This window comes from Ursus maritimus, unplaced genomic scaffold (genome assembly GCF_017311325.1).
Source record: "Ursus maritimus isolate PB19 unplaced genomic scaffold, ASM1731132v1 scaffold_9, whole genome shotgun sequence".
NCBI classification, from domain to species: domain Eukaryota; kingdom Metazoa; phylum Chordata; class Mammalia; order Carnivora; family Ursidae; genus Ursus; species Ursus maritimus.
Genome location: NW_024427107.1, coordinates 79,487,857 through 79,494,315, shown reverse-complemented (window position 1 = coordinate 79,494,315; position 6,459 = coordinate 79,487,857).

Below are 6,459 nucleotides of genomic sequence, written 5' to 3'. Positions count from 1 at the left end.
CACACACACACACACACACACACACACACACACACACACTTGGTTTCTGTCGGCCCCTCTGGAACGCGGCCTCTCCCCGTGGGCACCTGCAGGCACACTCGCTGGTCCAGCCGGCAGCCCTGACGGGGCTGTCCTAAAGCTGCGGCGTCCCAGGTCTGGGCCCGCCGGGGCCTCCATCAGCCCTGCTCTGCTGAGCAGACACCCCACAGCAGACGCGTCTGCTCTCTGCTCAGGGCCTGGTCCAGGATCTGTGCCTTCAGGGTTCCACACAGACCCGCGGCTTTCCTTCCGCAGCCGCACAGCGTCCCCGGCCCTGACCAGCGCCTCTGTGTGGAGGTCAGAACCCCACCGGCTCAGAGTCCCACGGAGGGCTCACGAGCGGCTGCGGCAGCTTGTCGGACTCCAGAGCGCGTCTCTATCCGGGGGCAGGGCCTGCTTCCCCAGAGACTCTGGTAGGTGACATCACGGTAAAAAGCCATCACTTAGGGACTCTGGTGTTTCCAGGACTCAGTGTAAATTCTGACCTCCCCGCGGGCTGCACAGAGCAAGGCCGTGTTGTCCCGCCGATGCGTTTTCCTGGCACCTTCCTGACTGGGACGACCCCTCTAGCGTTTATGGAATCATAAGCATTTAACATTCTGATTCCATGTTTTTTACTATACACGTGGATGCAGTAGACACAAAATAAATCATTTCAAAAACCCGTGTTTTCTTGCCGCAAGTTTACTCTCAGCCCCGACAGTTACAGTCCTCCCAGGGCTAACGTTCCGGCTTCTGGGAAGATCCAGCTGCAATAGGAGGTGCGGGGTGCGGGTCAGCTGCCGAATCTGCCGCTTTGTTCCAGGCCAGGGAACTGCTCTGACAATCTTCTCTCCCACTGGGAGGGGAGAGCAATGCAAACTTTTCGCATTTTTGACCCATCCAAAGCTCACCCTTGGGAATTTGGGGAACTGCTTCTCCCACCTGGAGAAGAGAAGCCCAAAGCATCCTCTGTGCTGCGCTTCTCCGTCCCATGAGGCGGTGTGGCCAAAAGCAGCGCGAGGATCCAAGCCCACTCTCTTGGGATTGGATCTACCATTTCCAGATCCCCCAGGTAACTCTTGCCCCTCACAACGGACAGCACTTCCGCTGGTCTCACACCATGGACGACTCGGTGCCCGCCTCCACCCCCGGCACCAACGGTGTCACGCCCCACCCCACATCCTTCCTTTTCAGAATAACGCTCTGGCCACCAGCCGGTGAGTCTGAGTGCAGGGGAATCCCGCTGTTACAGCAACCCCGTCAAAGGGCCCCAGGACCACCTCTAAGTTTGGTGATTCTGTGGGATCCCAGACTTGGCGCAGAATCACAGCTCTGACTTCGTACAGCGAAAGGGTACAGAGCAAAATTAGCGAAGGGAAAAGATGCACGGGCTTGCGGAGCCTTACAGGACATGCTGAATCCCCTCCCCAGCGATGTGTGACAGCCTGCGTGGAATGCCGTCCACAGGACGCTCCCTGGAGACTCGGGGCGGGGCAGTCACGGGGCTGGGCACCGTGGCGCTGTCTGGCACACACCCACCTTCTGGACGCCCAGAAGGAAAGCAGGTGTTCAGCACACACTCTGTGCTTTTTCCTCTTCTCTTGAGATGATTGTGTGCTTCTTTTTCCTGTTGATAGGGTGTGTTCCGTTAATTGTCGGGTGGGCCACCCTTGCGTCCCCAGGAAGCGTCCTCGGATCCCGGTGTGGGGTCTCTGCATATCGTGGGATTGTTTCACCAGCCGTGTGGGGGATTCCGGCTTCTGTGTTTGCAGTGGAGGCCAGCCTGTGGTTTTCTTGGATGCCTTTGGTTGTAGTATTGGTTGTAGTATCAGGGCAATGCTGCTCTCAGAGTTGGGGAGTGTTTCCTCCTTTTCTGTTTTGTGAAAACTTGTGAAGCATTGTTCATTCTTCTTTAAGCGTTTGGCGCGATTCTCCAGTGAAGTCCTTTGGGCCCGGGCTTTTCTTGTGGGGAGTTTTGAAGTTACTGGTTCATGTTCCTTACTTGTTACAGGCCTATCCAGATTTTCCATTTTCCTGAGTCAGGGTGCTTGTCCATGTCACCTGGGTCACCTGACCTGCCGGCGCAGTCTCCCCGCCCTCCCGCCTCACCCTTCCTGCTTCTGCACTGGGGAGGGCCCTTACTCTTCGTTGCTGTGGCTGTGGGCCTGGAGACTTCCTCACCGTGACAGACGTCCGCGTCACCGTGACGGGTGTCCACAGGTGCAGAGGACAGTGGTTTTTTTTTTTCCCCAAGGTTTATTTGTTTATTTTGGGGGGGCAGAGGGAGAGAATCTCAAGCAGATTCCCCGCTGAGTGTGGAGCCCCATGCGGGCTCGATCTCACACCCCTGAGATCACGACCTGAGCTGGAACCAAGAGTTGGAGCCTAACTGACGGAGCCCTCCGGGGGCCCCAGAGGGTAGTTTTTAGTAGTGGGGTGCCTGTGTGAGGAACGTCAAGCAATTAGATCAACGAATGTTCCTACTCAGTGAAGCTCAAGCCTGCACGCCCGCCCCCCAATCTCCGGATCCCCCCTCCCTCTTCTCCACGTAAGCACCGGCCCAGTGTCTTCTGTCCTCCCTTTGCCCTCAGGCCCCTGGAGTGTTCACTGCAGTCGTTCTGGAGCGGCCCCTGGACGTGGAGCCCACGCCTCTTGACCGCTCGGGAGACTTGCCACCTTTCCGGCCGCGCTGCGGTGGCGGCTCTTGGGGCTGCTCTGGGCCTTGCGGCAGCACGTCCACTCATACCCATGTCTGGGCGGAGGGGAGCGTGAGCTCCTGGAGGAGGCCTGGCGCCGGGGCCCATGTGCGCTGCTGTCATCTGCCCCATGCTGTCCCAGGGCCTCTGCCTGTCCAGCATCACCAAGGCCTGTGGAGCCAGGAAAGGAGGCCTCGGTTTGGATACATTTGATTTCCTTTGAAAGGTGAACAGAGGGCAACCTCTCGGTCCCTTCCCCCTTCGGGAGCTGTATATCCCTGTACCGTTGCTCAACAAACCTTGCTTTGCTGCCCACCAAAACAAAACCCAAACCAGACACGGTGGAACAGGGCTGAGCATCTGCTCGGGCACGGGAAGGCTCCTCTGCCTGCTCCCTTCCTCTCTGGCTGAGGCCTTTGCCTGTCACGTGTCAGACGTCCACACTTTCCCTCTCTGGGATGTCTGGGCCACGATGACTGCCCCCATCCTCTGAGAGCTCTTCGGTGGTGCAGGCACGGTCCCTGCCCCCCAGGGCTTCCCCTCTCCTCTCTGGGCAGTGGGCAGGCCAGGGGCCCGTTCGGGAAGTGTGGCCCCCCCATTTTTGCCAGACTGCTGGAGAAGCTGCTGGAGCGGCCATAAGACTGAGCGTGCAGGCTGCAGACAGGGCGGAGAGCAAGTCTGGGGCCCTGGCCACTCCCAGGCTCAGCTGCCGGGATCCCCAGATCAGTGTCACCTGCTTCATGGGCCCCAGCTTGGCCCCCTGTGCCCCTGTGGTCAGCATGGGTCCTTCCTAGGATGGTCACCCCCCTGACTGCCATGCGTCTGATGCCAAGTTCCCTGTCATGTGTCCTCCCTCCTGAGAGCTCTGGGACGCGGGCCCAGTTAGATATGGTGGCCCTGAGAGTCAGGCTGCCTGCATCGCCCCACCCAGGAGGCACTCAGCCCACTTGCTGGGTGTGAGCTTGGCCGGGTCTCCTGTGAGTGCCACATGGTGGCGGCCTGGGCTGCGCAGGGGAAGCTGGCCCCGGCAGGTCCCTCTGCAGCCCTGGCGGGGTGGCTGTGCTGAGGGGCAGGAGGAGGTGGTCCTGACGGCCCTGGTGGCCTGACCTGTGTCCTGGGCGCTTCCCGAGAACCCTGGTCTTCTCTGCAGGTCTGAGAGGCTCGGCTGTCTGTGGAGAAGATCTATGAGGTGCGGAGGGAGAAGTTTGTGTGGGCTCCTGACCCAGCAAGCAAAGACCTTGAATTCTGAGTGCACGTCTCTGCCCTATTTCAACTTTGCGGTTTTTTCACTGTTAAAGCAATATTGGGGATTTTGTACAATGAAATGTTCGTGTGTTTGTTGCCGTTATACAGAAGGTGGCCGACACCCGCGGCCCGTCTTTCCAAGTGCGTCCCCCCACCAGCTGGTGAGTCTTTGTTTCTTTTTTTAAGATTTTATTTATTTATTTGACAGAGACAGCCAGCGAGAGAGGGAACACAGCAGGGGGAGTGGGAGAGGAAGAAGCAGGCTCCCAGTCGAGGAGCCTAATGTGGGGCTCGATCCCAGGACTCCGGGATCACGACCTGAGCTGAAGGCAGACGCTTAACAGCTGGGCCATCCAGGCGCCCCTTCAGCTGGTGAGTCTTGAGCTGCCTCTCAGGCTTTCTTCACAGAGGGACGGACGGGAGGCGGTGGCCACTTGGCTGCCTGGCCAGGAGCCGTGTTCCCACCTGTGCCCACTGTGGAACCCGCGAAGGCTGTGCGGGGTGCTGGCACCGGCAGAGGGGCCCTAAAGAGGATGGACCCCAAGCCCTGACTCAGGGAAGAGTCTGATCGTCCCGTGAGAGGCCTGTGTGCCACCCCCACGCCCACACTCTGTCCCCGCTCTGGGCAGGGGCCCCGCAGACGTGCTGTACATCCTTCCCTGAACAGACAGGACAGCAGGGCCCCGACAGCCTGCCCGAGCCTGTCCGCTGGGGCGGGGCTGCCTAGTGCCCGTGGCCAGGCTCTCCTTCCAGGCTCTTCAGCTCAAGGGGGCCCTGGGATGGGAAGTGTCTTAAAATTCCGTTGCAGAGGGTGGGGTAATTTTTGTTTTTCGTTGCTAGGTCTCTGGCTCCAGAGGCATCTCCTCCACTTCCCGATCTAACGAAAAGGTGTTGCTCCCCCTTCGTGCTGGCCGTGGCGGCTGGACGAGACTCTGGGAGCCTTAAACGGGGCAAGTGTATTTCGCACGTGGAAGGGTAGTAAATGTTCGTGCCCGCAGGGTGCGCTGTGGGAAACCAGGCTGGCCGCGGAGCTCTGCCGTTCCTCCCGGACAGTCTGTCTGCCCATCCTGGGCGGGCCTTGGCTGCGCTGCTGTGGACCCGTCTACTGGAGCCTTCTTAGTCCTCTGTCTCACTACGCCCTTGTTTTGGAGACCTCCGCTTAGTGTCTCGTGAAGAACACTTTCACAAAAGTCAGGAAACAGTTTTGCTGAATTTGCGCATCTGAAAATGCTGTTCTACTACCATCACACTGGATGATTCGACTGCGTGCCAACTTTTAGGCTGCAAATTATTTTCTCGTGTAATTGTTAAAGCCTCACTCCGCTGTCTTCTATCTGTGACACGGCTGTGAAGGAGTTTCCCCCGAGCCTCCTCATCCCTTGTGGGGTCCGCCACGTGGGCGCTTGCCAGGCCTTCACGCGCGGCCGCCGGTGCCACACCGTGTCGTGCGCGCTGTCACCAGGGGAGCTGGCAGGTGCTTCCACTGCGGTGACGTGCGTCTGTCGGTCCTGGGGAAACTCAGAGGAGGTCTCCGGCCACCCCACTCCCAGCTCGTTCTGGTTTTTCCTGGAATTCCTGCTGGTCCTCATCTGTCTGCCTCCTCACCCGCCTCTTCGCCTTTTCCTTTTTGAAAAAGATTTCTTCACTTCACCTCTCAGCCGACTTACTAATTTGTTTTTAATTTTGGCTATCACATTTAACTTCTAAGGATTGTTTTGAATTTTTCCTTTTAAGATACTATTTGTTAGGGACGTCTGGGTGGCTCAGTGGGTTAAGCGTCTTCCTTCAGCTACGGTCATGATCAGGGTCCTGGGTTCGAGTCCCACATCGGGTTCCCTGCTCGGTGGGGAGCCTGCTTCTCCCTCTCCCTCTGCCGCTCCCCCTGCTGCGCTCTCGCTCTCTCTGAAGAATAAATAAAATCTTTAAAAAGAATTAGAATACTATTTATTCTTTTTTAATGGACGCAGTTCCTTTCCCATCTCAGGTCACTAGTCATCATTTTGTTCACCGTTTCTGCATTTCCTGCACCATCTCTTTTTCCTTTGGTTTGATTGCTCACTTGCACATCAGAAACATTCCTCAGATGCCTGGCGACGACCGGCTTCCCACCATGTAGGAGTGAAGAAGGCGGCCAGGAGTCCTGTGGGCACCGGCGAGGCTCACTGGTGCTCGAGCCCTTGAGCACTGGCTTTGGGGTTTGTAGAGCACATCAGCCCGTCCTGTCTCTGGGACAGCTCGCTAGCCCGTGACGTCCCCTTGGCGGGCTCTCGCCTCCGTCTATCTCCGTCTTCATCTATGTTGTGGTTCTGAGTAACAGACCCCTCTTACCCATCTTAATTTTTTAACTGGAAGTTTCCTCCAGTTAGACCTACTGTGATTATGGACCTGTTCTGCCATCTTGCTCTGTGATTATCTGCCCAGTCCTTTTCTTATCTTTCTCTTTTCCAACTTATGTTTTTAACTGATAGTTGTTCACTTTAAATCATTGCATTTTTTC